This window comes from Salvelinus alpinus, chromosome 35, assembly GCF_045679555.1.
Source record: "Salvelinus alpinus chromosome 35, SLU_Salpinus.1, whole genome shotgun sequence".
NCBI lineage: Eukaryota > Metazoa > Chordata > Actinopteri > Salmoniformes > Salmonidae > Salvelinus > Salvelinus alpinus.
In genome coordinates, this window is record NC_092120.1 from 5,026,890 (window position 1) to 5,044,758 (window position 17,869).

General features: G+C 47.4%; 1 pseudogene; it reads left to right on the forward strand.

The window, feature by feature from the left end:
• Positions 1 to 17,869, forward strand: part of LOC139564274 (activating signal cointegrator 1 complex subunit 3-like) — a 121,701-nt pseudogene that overhangs the window by 56,179 nt on the left and 47,653 nt on the right.

Below are 17,869 nucleotides of genomic sequence, written 5' to 3' on the forward strand. Positions count from 1 at the left end.
TACTAATTGTTAGTAAAGTATTTACAAATGCCTTATTAAGACGTTAATAAGCAGAGCATCAACTAAAGTGTTGGAGAAAGACCTCTGGAGTAGTAGTGTTGGTTGATCTGTCTTCTCCATTGTCCTGTTTGTCCTGCTGTCCTCGTGTCTGTCTCTCCGTCCGTCCACCTGTCAGTCTTGTATCAGTGGGGGAGGGGCACGAGGCTGATTCCACTCTAAGCCCACACAGAGATAATGCATGACTTATTTGTGCTGGGAAATTGGCCCACATTAATATTTATAGGTGTTTTTTAATCTCCCGTATGCATATGTAGTGGAGCATACAGCACCTCTAAGGTCAATTATATAATTTGCCATTATTTATCCTACCTTTAAAAGTCAAAAGTGATTCCAGTATATTTTCTCTCTCATAATGTTCATTAATTGACTCGGGGGTTGAAGAGGCTGTCAATCTATCTTAGATATCTTAATGCAGCCACTAGAATAAAGAGTGCTGCTGGAATAATGGTTATTTATTGAGCTAGTTCATCATGTCTATGCAAATCATGTCTATCAGAGTGAAAGAGTCAAAGTTTCTCATTAAGTGGAACATTTGAATGGTCAGACCATCTGCTGGCCTGTCCATACTACTTTTGATAAGGGTTATTTCGCATATGTGTGCCCTTAGCATGTGTGTGCCCTTAGCATGTGTGTGCCCTTAGCATGTTAGTATGTGTGCACATGTAATGTGTGTGGTGTCAGTGTATGAGTGCATGGTGAGTATGCCTGTGTGAGAACTCCACCCACACTGAGGAGCCCACTAGTTTGTTCACTCCAGTTTGATGGGTCCTCTCTGTGAGATGAAAGGTGCAGGCCTGTCACAGCGACCCAGCACCAGAGAACAGTACAGTGGCTCAGCTCAGCTGTGGAGGTGAAGAGCCACCTAGTGGCCAGGTTAGGGTACAGCAGCACAGCTCTCCTCCGCACCTCTTTTGAAGTGAGTCCCAAATGGCACTCTATTCCCTATATAGTGTATTACTTTTGAACCCAGTGAACCCAGATTGAGCCGTTTTAGAGCCATGGCCACGAGTCCATCGTGGCTTTAGAGCCATCTGTTCTAGTCAGTGAAGTGGTGTCTATGGCGTGTACACCAGTATGTATGGTGTAGATCTATTGTATGGTGCTGAGAGCCAGTTTGAGTCAGTATAGCTGTAGACTGGGTGGTTTACTGCTTGTTTTAGTTAGAGATGTTGACTTGTATTGAAGGCCAGTCTCATTTAGTGGAGAGGTACTGAGAGGTGCTCTAGTGTAGACTGCAGACAGGAAAGAGGCATTGCACTGGATGGATGGATGGATGCATGCCCATTGATGTGGATGAAAGGATGACGACTCTGTCTCTCTCCCCTTCTCTCCCATCCACCCCTCTCTTCCTCTCCCCCTCTCCCATCCATCTTGTTTTTTATCTGTCACTCTCTCTCTGGACTCTAGGGGGGTGTGTGTGGTGATGGTAGTGAAGTGTATCTTTCATCTTCTGTACTATACAGTACTGTGTCTTTGATGGGGTTTCATGTCCTGTTGCGTTGACAGGGTGTCTGTCAGGGGGAAGCGTTTTGCTCTGTAGACGTTCAGACGCGGCAGAGACGCTAGGCCACCTGGGACTAAACGCCGCCCGCCTGCCGTTACACAGGACCTCAACACGCTCATTAATGTCTATATTTGCCTTTGTTTGGGGCTATTTTTACACCGCCAATGATCTTTTGAACGTGTCTGAGTTGCCGTGACGATCTGTCACTACTGTACGCCCAAGCTCATAGCACAGACCAAAGAGTGATAAACTGCAATGAGACAGAAACACACTCAGAGAAAACACACACACACACACACACACACACACACACACACACACACACACACACACACACACACACACACACACACACACACACACACACACACACACACACACACACACACACACACACACACACACACACACACACACACACACACACACACACACACACACACACACACACACAGTCAGATACAGGTAACACACTCACACACTGACAACCAGACTCTGACTAGATGTGTAATACAGTGCTGTAGATAAACAGACTGACGGGTGCAAGAAAAGTACTGCAAAGGAAAATACACATTTTAGTGTAAAAGCTCATTTGCAGTCTGGTAGCCTGAGGGACCGGTCTGACATGTAACCGTGGTCATGCATACCAACCCACTCTCTCTCATCGTCCTGTTTAATTGGTACATCATCAGGTTGTAAAAGGCTGAGTTGAGTGTGTGATTCCGCTGTGCCTCCCACCGTGTCCCTCTGAGAAAACAAAGAACTGTTATCACACACTGGCTGCCTGGCTTTCATCTCCTCTCCTCTCTCCTCTCCTCTCACACACACACACACACACGAACACACACACGTACACGCACACATTTCACACATTACACACACATGCATGTAAGCACAAAACACACTGTACACACATGCCATGTGCATGAGAGATGGAGCAAGAGCGATGGGAAAAAAGGGAGTGGTAAAGTGGAGTAGAGTGTGATTTAGTGTCAGCTCCTCCGCCAGCCCCTCCGCCTGCTCCTCTGCCCGCTCTGCCTGCTCCTCCCCCCGCTCCGCCGGCTCCTCCGCTCGCTCCTCCGCCAGCCCCTCCGCCCTCTCCGCCGGCTCCTCTGCCCGCTCCTCCGCCAGCCCCTCCGCCCGCTCCTCCACTCGCTCCTCCGCCTGCTCCTCCGCCCTTTCCGCCAGCTCCTCCTCCTGCTCCTCCGCCCGCTCCTCTGCCAGCTCCTGCTCCTCCGCCCGCTCCTCTGCCAGCTCCTCCGCCTGCCCCTCCTGCTCCTCCGCCCGCTCCGCCTGCTCCTCCTCTTGCTCCTCTGCCTGCTCCTCTGCCCACTCCTACCTCGCGGCTCCTCCGCCCACTCTTCCTGCTCCTCCGCCCGCTCCTCCGCCCACTCCGCCAGCTCTTCCGCCCGTTCCGCCAAAGCCTGTCAAAGTAAGGGGCCAAACATTATGACTATCAAGGGCTGGCCAAATGAAATCAACAATTAACCATCCTGTCTGTCACAATCTAGCTAAGTAAATTAACACTTCATTGCAATTTGAGTTGTGCTCGTGGGTATCACTGTTGGCGGTGGTGGAGGGAGCTAGTTATGTAGATCTGAATAACAGAGGAGCTGGCAGTATTACAGAGAATGGAGTGATGGTAGTACTGCCTAGTGCATCAGTATAGAGTAAAGAGTCACAGGTCAGGGCTATGTGCTGTATGTTTGTAGAGGAACATTGCATCCTAATTGTTGATGTTGCTTTTATATTACTTGCACAGGCAGTTGACTTTTAGGTACTTTTATTGTGTGTAGAGTTTGATGTCAGTTTTACCGAGCCCTAACATGATATACAACCGGTGTCATACTGTGGTTAACGGTGTGTGTCTAGTTGGAGCCGTGGTAGTGGTGTGTGTGCCGTGTGTGTACAGTGCTCTGATGCCTCAGGCTTGGCCGCTCCTTGACGCTTAGCATCATCTCTCTCTCACAAACTCATACACACATACACTTAGATACACCCATCTAGTACTGGGTCAGGCCCCCCTTTGCCTCCAGAACAGCCTGAATTATCTGGGGCATGGAAACATTGCCTAATTGGTGTCAAGGGGCATACTCGTGTGCCAGGAAGACATTGCCTTATCTGACAAATCCCGGTTCCTGTTGCGTCATGCTGATGGCAGGGTCAGGATTTGGTGTAAGCAGCATGACTCCATGGCCCCATCCAGCCTGGTGTTAATGGTACAGGCTGGTGGTGTTAATGGTACAGGCTGGTGGTGTTAATGGTACAGGCTGGTGGTGTTAATGGTACAGGCTGGTGGTGTTAATGGTACAGACTGGTGGTGTTAATGGTACAGGCTGGTGGTGTTAATGGTACAGGCTGGTGGTGTTAATGGTACAGGCTGGTGGTGTTAATGGTACAGGCTGGTGGTGTAATGGTACAGACTGGTGGTGTTAATGGTACAGGCTGGTGGTGTTAATGGTACAGGCTGGTGGTGTTAATGGTACAGGCTGGTGGTGTTAATGGTACAGGCTGTTGGTGTTAATGGTACAGACTGGTGGTGTTAATGGTACAGGCTGGTGGTGTTAATGGTACAGGCTGGTGGTGTTAATGGTACAGGCTGGTGGTGTTAATGGTACAGGCTGGTGGTGTAATGGTACAGGCTGGTGGTGTTAATGGTACAGGCTGGTGGTGTTAATGGTACAGACTGGTGGTGTTAATGGTACAGGCTGGTGGTGTTAATGGTACAGGCTGGTGGTGTTAATGGTACAGGCTGGTGGTGTTAATGGTACAGGTTGGTGGTGTTAATGGTACAGACTGGTGGTGTTAATGGTACAGGCTGGTGGTGTTAATGGTACAGGCTGGTGGTGTTAATGGTACAGGCTGGTGGTGTTAATGGTACAGGCTGGTGGTGTTAATGGTACAGACTGGTGGTGTTAATGGTACAGACTGGTGGTGTTAATGGTACAGGCTGGTGGTGTTAATGGTACAGGCTGGTGGTGTTAATGGTACAGGCTGGTGGTGTTAATGGTACAGGCTGGTGGTGTTAATGGTACAGACTGGTGGTGTTAATGGTACAGGCTGGTGGTGTTAATGGTACAGGCTGGTGGTGTTAATGGTACAGGCTGGTGGTGTTAATGGTACAGGCTGGTGGTGTAATGGTACAGACTGGTGGTGTTAATGGTACAGGCTGGTGGTGTTAATGGTACAGGCTGGTGGTGTTAATGGTACAGGCTGGTGGTGTTAATGGTACAGGCTGGTGGTGTTAATGGTACAGACTGGTGGTGTTAATGGTACAGGCTGGTGGTGTTAATGGTACAGGCTGGTGGTGTTAATGGTACAGGCTGGTGGTGTTAATGGTACAGGCTGGTGGTGTAATGGTACAGGCTGGTGGTGTTAATGGTACAGGCTGGTGGTGTTAATGGTACAGGCTGGTGGTGTTAATGGTACAGACTGGTGGTGTTAATGGTACAGACTGGTGGTGTTAATGGTACAGGCTGGTGGTGTTAATGGTACAGGCTGGTGGTGTTCATGGTACAGGCTGGTGGTGTTACTGGTACAGGCTGGTGGTGTTAATGGTACAGGCTGGTGGTGTAATGGTACAGGCTGGTGGTGTTAATGGTACAGACTGGTGGTGTTAATGGTACAGGCTGGTGGTGTTAATGGTACAGGCTGGTGGTGTTATGGTACAGACTGGTGGTGTTAATGGTACAGGCTGGTGGTGTTAATGGTACAGGCTGGTGGTGTTAATGGTACAGGCTGGTGGTGTTAATGGTACAGACTGGTGGTGTTAATGGTACAGGCTGGTGGTGTTAATGGTACAGGCTGGTGGTGTTAATGGTACAGGCTGGTGGTGTTAATGGTACAGGCTGGTGGTGTTAATGGTACAGACTGGTGGTGTTAGTGGTACAGGCTGGTGGTGTTAATGGTAGAGGCTGGTGGTGTTAATGGTACAGGCTGGTGGTGTTAATGGTAGAGGCTGGTGGTGTTAATGGTACAGGCTGGTGGTGTTAATGGTACAGGCTGGTGGTGTTAATGGTACAGGCTGGTGGTGTTAATGGTACAGACTGGTGGTGTTAATGGTACAGGCTGGTGGTGTTAATGGTACAGGCTGGTGGTGTTAATGGTACAGACTGGTGGTGTTAATGGTACAGGCTGGTGGTGTTAATGGTACAGACTGGTGGTGTTAATGGTACAGGCTGGTGGTGTTAATGGTACAGGCTGGTGGTGTTAATGGTACAGACTGGTGGTGTTAATGGTACAGGCTGGTGGTGTTAATGGTACAGCCTGGTGTTAATGGTACAGGCTGGTGGTGTTAATGGTACAGGCTGGTGGTGTTAATGGTACAGGCTGGTGGTGTTAATGGTACAGACTGGTGGTGTTAATGGTACAGACTGGTGGTGTTAATTGTACAGGCTGGTGGTGTTAATGGTACAGGCTGGTGGTGTTAAAGGTACAGACTGGTGGTGTTAATGGTACAGACTGGTGGTGTTAATGGTACAGGCTGGTGGTGTTAATGGTACAGGCTGGTGGTGTTAATGGTACAGACTGGTGGTGTTAATGGTACAGGCCTGGTGGTGTTAATGGTACAGCCTGGTGTTAATGGTACAGGCTGGTGGTGTTAATGGTACAGGCTGGTGGTGTTAATGGTACAGGCTGGTGGTGTTAATGGTACAGGCTGGTGGTGTAATGGTACAGGCTGGTGGTGTTAATGGTACAGGCTGGTGGTGTTAATGGTACAGGCTGGTGGTGTTAATGGTACAGGCTGGTGGTGCTAATGGTACAGGCTGGTGGTGTTAATGGTACAGACTGGTGGTGTTAATGGTACAGACTTGGTGGTGTAATGGTACAGGCTGGTGGTGTAATGGTACAGGCTGGTGGTGTTAATGGTACAGACTGGTGGTGTTAATGGTACAGGCTGGTGGTGTTAATGGTACAGGCTGGTGGTGTTAATGGTACAGACTGGTGGTGTTAATGGTACAGGCTGGTGGTGTTAATGGTACAGCCTGGTGTTAATGGTACAGGCTGGTGGTGTTAATGGTACAGGCTGGTGGTGTTAATGGTACAGGCTGGTGGTGTTAATGGTACAGACTGGTGGTGTTAATGGTACAGACTGGTGGTGTTAATTGTACAGGCTGGTGGTGTTAATGGTACAGGCTGGTGGTGTTAAAGGTACAGACTGGTGGTGTTAATGGTACAGACTGGTGGTGTTAATGGTACAGGCTGGTGGTGTTAATGGTACAGGCTGGTGGTGTTAATGGTACAGACTGGTGGTGTTAATGGTACAGGCTGGTGGTGTTAATGGTACAGCCTGGTGTTAATGGTACAGGCTGGTGGTGTTAATGGTACAGGCTGGTGGTGTTAATGGTACAGGCTGGTGGTGTTAATGGTACAGGCTGGTGGTGTAATGGTACAGGCTGGTGGTGTTAATGGTACAGGCTGGTGGTGTTAATGGTACAGGCTGGTGGTGTTAATGGTACAGGCTGGTGGTGTTAATGGTACAGGCTGGTGGTGTTAATGGTACAGACTGGTGGTGTTAATGGTACAGACTGGTGGTGTAATGGTACAGGCTGGTGGTGTAATTGTACAGGCTGGTGGTGTTAATGGTACAGACTGGTGGTGTTAATGGTACAGACGGTTGGTGTTAATGGTACAGGCTGGTGGTGTTAATGGTACAGACTGGTGGTGTAAATGGTACAGGCTGGTGGTGTTAATGGTACAGGCTGGCGGTGTTAATGGTACAGACTGGTGGTGTTAATGGTACAGGCTGGTGGTGTTAATGGTACAGGCTGGTGGTGTTAATGGTACAGACTGGTGGTGTTAATGGTACAGACTGGTGGTGTAAATGGTACAGGCTGGTGGTGTTAATGGTACAGACTGGTAGTGTTAATGGTACAGGCTGGTGGTGTAATTGTACAGGCTGGTGGTGTTAATGGTAGAGGCTGGTGGTGTTAATGGTACAGGCTGGTGGTGTTAATGGTACAGACTGGTGGTGTTAATGGTACAGGCTGGTGGTGTTAATGGTACAGACTGGTGGTGTTAATGGTACAGACTGGTGGTGTTAATGGTACAGGCTGGTGGTGTTAATTGTACAGGCTGGTGGTGTAATTGTACAGGCTGGTGGTGTTAATGGTACAGACTGGTGGTGTTAACGGTACAGGCTGGTGGTGTTAATGGTACAGGCTGGTGGTGTTAATGGTACAGACTGGTGGTGTTAATGGTACAGGCTGGTGGTGTTAATGGTAGAGGCTGGTGGTGTTAATGGTACAGACTGGTGGTGTTAATGGTACAGGCTGGTGGTGTTAATGGTACAGGCTGGTGGTGTTAATGGTACAGACTGGTGGTGTTAGTGGTGCAGGCTGGTGGTGTTAATGGTACAGACTGGTGGTGTTAATGGTACAGGCTGGTGGTGTTAATGGTACAGGCTGGTGGTGTTAATGGTACAGACTGGTGGTGTTAATGGTACAGGCTGGTGGTGTTAATGGTACAGGCTGGTGGTGTAATGGTACAGACTGGTGGTGTTAATGGTACAGGCTGGTGGTGTTAATGGTACAGGCTGGTGGTGTTAATTGTACAGGCTGGTGGTGTAATTGTACAGGCTGGTGGTGTTAATGGTACAGACTGGTGGTGTTAATGGTACAGGCTGGTGGTGTTAATGGTACAGGCTGGTGGTGTTAATGGTACAGACTGGTGGTGTTAATGGTACAGACTGGTGGTGTTAATGGTACAGGCTGGTGGTGTTAATGGTACAGGCTGGTGGTGTTAATGGTACAGACTGGTGGTGTTAATGGTACAGGCTGGTGGTGTTAATGGTACAGACTGGTGGTGTTAATGGTACAGGCTGGTGGTGTTAATGGTACAGGCTGGTGGTGTTAATTGTACAGGCTGGTGGTGTAATTGTACAGGCTGGTGGTGTTAATGGTACAGACTGGTGGTGTTAATGGTACAGGCTGGTGGTGTTAATGGTACAGGCTGGTGGTGTTAATGGTACAGGCTGGTGGTGTTAATGGTACAGACTGGTGGTGTTAATGGTACAGGCTGGTGGTGTAATGGTACAGGCTGGTGGTGTTAATGGTACAGGCTGGTGGTGTTAATGGTACAGGCTGGTGGTGTTAATGGTACAGGCTGGTGGTGTTAATGGTACAGACGGGTGGTGTTAATGGTACAGGCTGGTGGTGTTAATGGTACAGGCTGGTGGTGTTAATGGTACAGGCTGGTGGTGTTAATGGTACAGGCTGGTGGTGTTAATGGTACAGGCTGGTGGTGTTAATGGTACAGGCTGGTGGTGTAATGGTACAGACTGGTGGTGTTAATGGTACAGACTGGTGGTGTTAATGGTACAGGCTGGTGGTGTTAATGGTACAGGCTGGTGGTGTAATGGTACAGGCTGGTGGTGTTAATGGTACAGGCTGGTGGTGTTAATGGTACAGGCTGGTGGTGTAATGGTACAGACTAGTGGTGTTAATGGTACAGGCTGGTGGTGTTAATGGTACAGACTGGTGGTGTTAATGGTAGAGGCTGGTGGTGTTAATGGTAGAGGCTGGTGGTGTTAATGGTACAGACTGGTGGTGTTAATGGTACAGACTGGTGGTGTTAATGGTACAGGCTGGTGGTGTTAATGGTTCCAGGCTGGTGGTGTTAATGGTACAGGCTGGTGGTGTTAATGGTACAGGCTGGTGGTGTTAATGGTACAGACTGGTGGTGTTAATGGTACAGACTGGTGGTGTTAATGGTACAGGCTGGTGGTGTTAATGGTACCAGGCTGGTGGTGTTAATGGTACAGGCTGGTGGTGTTAATGGTACCAGGCTGGTGGTGTTAATGGTACAGGCTGGTGGTGTTAATGGTACAGACTGGTGGTGTTAATGGTACAGACTGGTGGTGTTAATGGTACAGGCTGGTGGTGTTAATGGTACCAGGCTGGTGGTGTTAATGGTACAGGCTGGTGGTGTTAATGGTACCAGGCTGGTGGTGTTAATGGTACAGGCTGGTGGTGTTAATGGTACCAGGCTGGTGGTGTTAATGGTACAGACTGGTGGTGTTAATGGTACAGACTGGTGGTGTTAATGGTACAGGCTGGTGGTGTTAATGGTACCAGGCTGGTGGTGTTAATGGTACAGGCTGGTGGTGTTAATGGTACCAGGCTGGTGGTGTTAATGGTACAGGCTGGTGGTGTTAATGGTACCAGGCTGGTGGTGTTAATGGTACAGGCTGGTGGTGTAATGGTGTGGGGAATGTTTTTCCACCTCTCAATTGTCTAGTGTTGGTGATCGTGTGCCCACTGGAGCCACTTCTTCTTGGTTTTAGCTGATATGAGTGGAACCCAGTGTGGTCGTCTGCTGCAATAGCCCGCCCGTGCGTTCCGAGATGCTGTTCGGCAGTTCTGGACAGTTATTTGTGGCCTGCCTGTTAGTTTGCATGATTCTTGCCATTCTCTTTCGACCTCACATCAACGAGCTGTTTTCACCCACAGGACTGCCGTCCTGCGTGAAAAGCCCTGGAGGCCGAGCGTTTCCGAGATACGGGAACCGGCGCGCCTGGCACCGATTATCATACCACACTCAAAGTCACTTAGGTCACTCGTTTTGCCCATTTTAACGTTGAATTGAACAGTAACTGAATGCCTCAATCCATGTCTGCCTGCTTTATAAAGCAGGTCACTGACACTTGACTCACTGTCTGTAGGAGTGGACCATTTTCGTGAACGGGGTGTTGTACATAATAAACTAGCCAGATAGTGTAATACCCCTATACTACATTAGCATACATGATCATGTTTATTGAAAGACATTCTCCACAGGGATACTTTGTTAGACACACACCACTCTGTTGTGAGGGTATAGTAGGTAAGGTGGTTAAGGAGGAACATGAATGGAGAACTCATTCAGATAAGCAGTGTATTCATCGTCTGTAAAGAATATTATGTGAAGAAAAGCCTTGTTTGTGAAGAGCCACTTGTTAAAGACGTCCTTCAGCCATTTTTGGACTTTTACTGTTGAAAAGCAATATCCTAAGTGTAAGTACAGTAAAGTACACACACTAAAGGGTAGAAAAAGATACATGTTTTGAGCAATATAGTGTTTTTTAGGCACTACTGCAAAGTCCAAGGAGTAGGGCATTCACCGTGTTGGTTTGATGGGAATCTGTGATGTCATCGTATTCACCTCTTGCTTGAGGAACAATAGAGGGGCAATAGAGGACAAAAGAGGAAAGGCCACTTGTGCTATGTCATGACTTACCTGGACCACCTATTGAGATGCGCCTTTTGTTATGTAAGTCATTTGTTCAGGAAACACAATTGGTATTTAAATCTGAGTGGGAGCCAATGTGCAATTTTGCGCATGTACTGTACACACAGAGAAACACTTTCTCTCCCTCAACAACAACACACACACACACACACACACACACACACACACACACACACACACACACACACACACACACACACACACACACACACACACACACACACACACACACACACACACACACACACACACACACACACACACACACACGCAGACAGATGCTAGCTATAATGGGCTTTTTCCTCTGTGCTCTCTCTCTGACCTCCGTTTAGTTGTCCAGAGAGAGATAAAGCTGATGAGCAGGCCATTATTACTGCCTGGTCAGGTCACCACCTCACCTCTCGGCCTGTCAACACACACACATCTCAATTAGCAGCCACTGTGTGTGTGTGTGTGCGCAAGTGCCTTAGTGTGTACATGCTGCATATGTGTATACTTGAAACAAGGTTTAAAAAATGTAGTTACCTTCAGTTAAATTACTGGTCCTTAAACTAACAGAGAAGCAGCTATTAAAACTGAAATAAAACCTCAACTTAGTGTTGCAGGGTTTTATCAGATACTAAAGGACACTGACTGATACTGGCCCAGCAGGATCAATACAACAGCTGTTTTATAGATCTGTCTGAACGACTCTACAGATGTGTGATAATAACTCTATTGGGTAGCGGTCTGGACACCTTTTTTGATGGTGCCCTCTAGCAGCTGCAGTGGGGAGTTAGGTCTGAGTAAGGAAACAGTCATAAAGCAGTTGGCATGTTGTGCCAACTGTGGCCGACTCAAAATGTATATTTGACCTCTGATCCTTGGGGGTAGTCAAATGCTTTATTGGCATGACAACGTACTTGTTAAAGCAATACTCCCTCTCCATCCTTCTCCTCTCTTCTACATACCCTGGCTGTGCTGATTGGTTCTCTCTTTCCTTCTCTCCTGATTGTGTTCTCTCAATCCTTCCCTCCCACCTCTGACTGTTCCCTCTCCTTCTCTCCCCCAGATCCAGCGTTCCAGGAACAAGCAGATGAAGGAGATGTTCCCAGATGGTTTTGGGATCCACCACGCTGGGATGCTGCATGCTGACCGGAGCCTGATGGAGAGCATGTTCTCCAGGGGTTACCTCAAGGTTCTGTGCTGTACTGCCACACTGGCCTGGGGAGTCAACCTGCCTGCACACGCTGTCATCATCAAGGTTGTTTTGTGCGCGTCTTTCAAGTTCTGTTAGTCGTATGAACAGGATACACATGGTATACACTGTTCAACAAAATGCTTACTTTCATTGGGTGCATGTGCTTGTGGTAGTTTGTTAGTTTGTATGTGTGAGGGAGTTTTTCCGTCTGATTGAGGTATGAACTTGTAAGTCTGTATCATGTGCCGTTCACTCTTAGAAGACGGTAAGTCCGTGTAGGTGTCTGTACTAAAACATGCAGACGTTTGCCCATAAGGACTGTATTATCTCTCCAAAGCCACTCATATCCGGCCTCTCTTGTTCCCGTGGTAACAACAGGGCACCCAAATCTACGATGCTAAGCGTGGTACCCTGGTGGACCTGGGCATCCTGGACGTGATGCAGATCTTCGGGCGTGTCGGGCGGCCCCAGTTCGACAAGTATGGCGAGGGCACCATCATCACGGCACATGACAAGCTGAGCCACTACCTCACCCTGCTCACGCAGCAGAACGCCATAGAGAGCCAGTTCCTAGAGACCATGGCTGACAACCTCAACGCTGAGGTAGGGACACACACGCCACCGTCAATAATATAGCTCTTACCAACCGATCACACATCTTCAGGACCTCTCCTTTAACAATCATACCAGTGTTTCCACTGCAGTCATTTAGCTGTGGCGCTGCACCACGCCAAAATCATTGCTGCTACACAAAAGAAAAATGAAACATTGAAGATGCTAGAACAGTCCAAATGTACTTTTCCTCTGAAAACAACCCCATAGTAAAATAGTTTTTGTATTTACGTAGTCGCCTTGTTGTTGTGCGTTCTATCCAAGGTAAATATTCCTCTCAAGGCACATTGAAGTTGCGAGAGCAATAGGGAGGGGAACATGCATTCTGACAAGCAGTCAATGCACAACAATTCATAATGTCATCGTGGGAAAAACAGACGTTTCCACTCCTACTTTATTTCTTTATAACTCCTACTTTATTTCTTTATAACTCCTAAATATAAACTGCAGCAGCAGCAGCATGGCTAAACTCAGCAGTCATTCTCACTGTGAGTGCATAGGGGAGAGTGGGCTCAATGTAACACAGGGCAATTATAGGGTAACTTGGGTTAAAACGCCACTCTAACTCTATATATTTTGGGGAGTGATTTAAAAAATGGCCATGAGGCAGTTGTAACTCTTAGTTGTTCAAGAGTAGTGGCAATCAGGGAAAGGGGTTTCTGTGAGAAGTACAGGCAGGTGGTGTGTTACCCCGGTTAGTGTTTTACCCCAAGTTACCCTAACAGGTAACAGGTAGGTAAAATTCATCATTATGAATGATCAGCCCAATAGGGTAAATGCAGATAGGCAATCCCATGCTTCAACATATTTATTTCTAGCCACTATGCTGCATCAGTTGGGCTACAGATGATAATGCTTATTGCTAATAGCATACCTGATAATATGGAATATGCATAGGCTATATGCATGGTCCAATATGTTAAAAATAATTGACTTTTAATTTTATTTTTGGATTGTAATTTCATAAATGTCCATAATATATCTGGGGCTTATAGTGGAACATTAGTGTTTCACATTATTATTAACCAGCCAGTGTTGTGATTGGCTGTGATATTGGCCGATTGATTTCTCCCGCCCGAAGGGGCATCTGTTATCAACATGAGAAAGCTGTTCTGACTTAGTGGCTGTTTTATCTAGTGGAGATCGCTCTGTCATTTCCTGGTTGCTAAAATTCTACACTGTTCACTCAATTTCAGTTTATGTGAGAAAACAAGCACTGAATAGTGTCAGGAATCATTGTACCATCTAAATCGCTGTGAAATGTATTTTCAATAACAAAAAATATTGTTTTTGCAGCTGTTTGAAGCTGGTGGACCAAAACAAAAGTAAACAATATTTGTCTTTATTGGAAAGATATTTCACGGCGATCTGTGTTTGACAGCAGATGCCACTCTGGCCCCCTTCAATCAATCTTCTCATCTCCATCCAATACCCTTTTCACGAAATAAACACAGTACAGTAAGTCACCACTAGATGGCACCCACCTCAAAGATTCAATGAAGTATTATTGAGAAGGAATCAATGCTGAGTATGGAATCTCCACCAGGTGCTGTAAGGGGGCTGAAATGACTGAAGGTGAATGTGATGATATTGATCTCTCTCTCTTTCTCCCTCTCTCTGCAGGTATCACTAGGGACTGTGACTAATGTGGAGGAAGCAGTGAGGTGGCTGAGTTACACCTACCTGTACATCCGAATGAGAGCCAACCCTCTGGCCTACGGGATCAACCACAAGGCACACACACATGCATGTGCACACAAACACACGCATACACACACACGTGTACACACTCACGTGTACACACATACTGTGCACTCTCTTCTCTTATTGTCTAGCTCTCTGTGTTAGATGGACCAGGTCTGGAGCTGTACTGTAAGGAACTGGTGGTGATGGTAGGGTTAAACTGTTCTGTCTCTGTGTTAGATGGACCCAGGTCTGGAGCTGTATCGTAAGGAACTGGTGGTGATGGCAGCCAGGAAGCTGGACAAGGCCAGGATGATCCGCTTCGAGGAGAGGACAGGATACTTCGCCTCCACTGACCTGGGCAGAACCGCCAGTCACTTCTACATCAAATACAACACCATGGAGGTACACCAGAGTTCCATAACATGATATTATGTTATATGTACTATGTTATATTGTACACTGAGTGAAAAAAAACATTAAGAACACCTGCTCTTTCCATGACATACAGTACCAGTCAAAAGTTTGGACACACCTACTCATTCAATGGTTTTTCTTTATTTTTACTATTTTCTACATTGTAGAATAATAGTGAAGACATCAAAACTATGAAATAACACATATGGAATCATGTAGCAACCACAAAAGTGTTCAACAAATCAAAATATATTTTAGATTTTAGGTTCTTCAAAGTAGCCACTCTTTGCCTTGATGACAGGTTTGCACACTCTTGGCATTCTCTCAACCAGCTTCAATGAAATACCTGGAATGTATTTCAATTAACATGGGCCAGCATCCCTGTGGAAAGCTTTCGACATCTTGTAGAGTCCATGCCCCGACAAATTGATACTTTTCTGGGAGCAAAAGGGAATGCAACTCAATATTAGTAAGGTGTTCCTAATGTTCCAATGTATTATATTATTGTAACCAGGTATATATACCCTTCTGTGTAGGTGTAATATGGCATGGTATTATCTACAAAAAAAAACATCATGAATGGTTGTACAGTAACATGCAATATACAACTAGATAACAGCTGTTCCTTATGTCATGTTTGTGTTAGTCCACCTCCTTCTCCATGCAGACGTTCAACGAGCTGTTCAACTCCCAGAAGACAGAGGCTGACATCCTCAGCATCGTCTCCAAGGCCGAGGAGTTTGAACAGGTCAAGGTGAGAGGTCACAGGTCACACTGAGAGGTCACTCATCACACATTATAGACTGCTGCAGGACACCTGCTCAACAGTATAGCAACGTCTTGATATAGTTTGCGTACCCAGGTGGAAAGAATCCTGTGTGTGTGTGTGTGTGTGTGTGTGTGTGTGTGTGTGTGTGTGTGTGTGTGTGTGTGTGTGTGTGTGTGTGTGTGTGTGTGTGTGTGTGTGTGTGTGTGTGTGTGTGTGTGTGTGTGTGTGTGTGTGTGTGTGTGTGTGTGTGTGTGTTTTCCAGGTGCGTGATAAGGAGATGGAGGAACTAGAGCAGATGGTTTGTAACTACTGTGAGCTGCCTGCTGCAGGCGGAGTGGAGAACAGATACGGCAAGATCAACATCCTACTGCAGACCTACATCGGCCGGGGAGAGGTGGACAGCTTCTCCCTCATCTCAGACCTGTCCTACGTAGCACAGGTAGGCTACAGGCACAGCACCACACACATTACACACACATATGCTCTCTCTCCATCTGTTTCTCACATACACACACACACTCATACAAACTGAACCATACCTGAAGAAACTTCAACTTGTGTACATACTCTGCTTCACCTCCAAACTGAGCTAGCCTAGCCCCTCTGAGGGGTTCAGCTCTACCCCTGTGTCCCCTGCTAGGCCGCAGCCCCTGCCAAGACTTCCCCTTCCCTCAGCCAGCAGCACATGCAGTATCATGTTGTACTGATAGGGGTTTAGAAATGGTGTCTTAACTAATCATATAGTACACATCCATAAACGGGTTTCCTGTTTGTACCAGAATCTCCATTGTTTCAGAGGGATCATGAGGCTTTCATGAACTGTCACAGTTAATCTGCCATGCCGGCATTTCGGCATTATGCTCTTTATGAAAATCAAATGGTTTGATATATCTGATGGAATGTAATATGTTTGGCTCGTGCATATTTCACAATGACAGATAGCCTGGAATCTTTTTTGCATTTGGAGTTTTTTTCTCCCCGCATCCCATCCCCTCTTCCCATCCCCTCTTCCCATCCCCTCTTCCCATCCCCTCTTCCCATCCCCTCTTCCCATCCCCTCTTCCCATCCTCTGCTGAACCCATCTATCCATGGTTTCCGCGGTAACTGATTCCATGTGGCTGAATATTTGGAATTGTTCACAGCAAATTCCCTCTTTGCTCCTATTTCGCCCGATTTCAGATGTTCAGCCGGTTTGGATGGCTGTGGCCGGGAGGCAGGCAGCCATAGTGGAATAGAGGGGATCTGATGGTTAATCCAGACTGAGGACTGACAGGTCCTGCTGCCGCATGATACTGCCACTACACACCAACAGAGACACACACACACAAGCACAGAGATAAAGTTGCATACATACATATATGTGCGCACACTCACAAACACGCAGACTCACCATCTCTCTCTCTCACACACACACACACACACACACACACACACACACACACACACACACACACACACACACACACACACACACACACACACACACACACACACACACACACACACACACACACACACACACACACTGACAGGGGCTAACTCCCTGTCTCTCATGCATACCCACACACTCCTCAATGGCTTTAGCAACTGGATGATAGATAGAGCAGTTCTGCAGGCCGGTGCACTTGACCGCAGGACACCAGGAGTTCTCCTGAGAGAGTAGATTATTGTACATGAGCGCTGAGAGAACTTAGACCACAGTTCACCTGTGTTTACTGCATGCTCTTAAAGACACATGCACACAAAATAACTGGAGAAGGAAGGCAGCTTAATCATGAAGTTAGTCAATCTCAATAATCTCCCTGGTTGGAACTATGCTGGTGCTGTGACTCAGACTGTGAGGCCTGATGTGTTTTGGCTGTTGGTTGTTATTTGGAGTATGAGTGTAGGCTCAGTAAGGGTGTGAGTAGGGTTTTCTCTCCAGAGGGTTTGATGTAGGAGTGTGGTTGCCCTAGTGGCCTTTTAACCAGCAGCAGACCAACATCTGGCCCAGCTGGTGTTTCTGTGTCTCTGCCTGTCTATATACCTGTCTCTGTCTGTCTGCCTGCCTGTCTCTGTCCATCCTTCCACTCCACGCAGATCTGACCAATCTATCACAGATAGCAGCCTCGCCTCGACTTATCCATCACAACAGAGCCAGGCCCAACAAATCAATCCCAGCACGGCCAGACACCTGCCCAAATCAATCAGAGCCCAGCCACGTCAGATCTGACCAGTTTATCAGCGAGCAGCGCCAACCACCTGACCCATCTGTCAGGACAGACATAAGCAATCCATCATCGCACAGCCAGGCCTGACCCATGTTTCAGAACAGAGCCTGATCATACCAGTCCTGCGGCTCTCAATCAGACATGATTAATCGTCCTACATCTTGTTGGATTATTTCAGTCTCTGCATGACTCTCTCTGTCCTGCT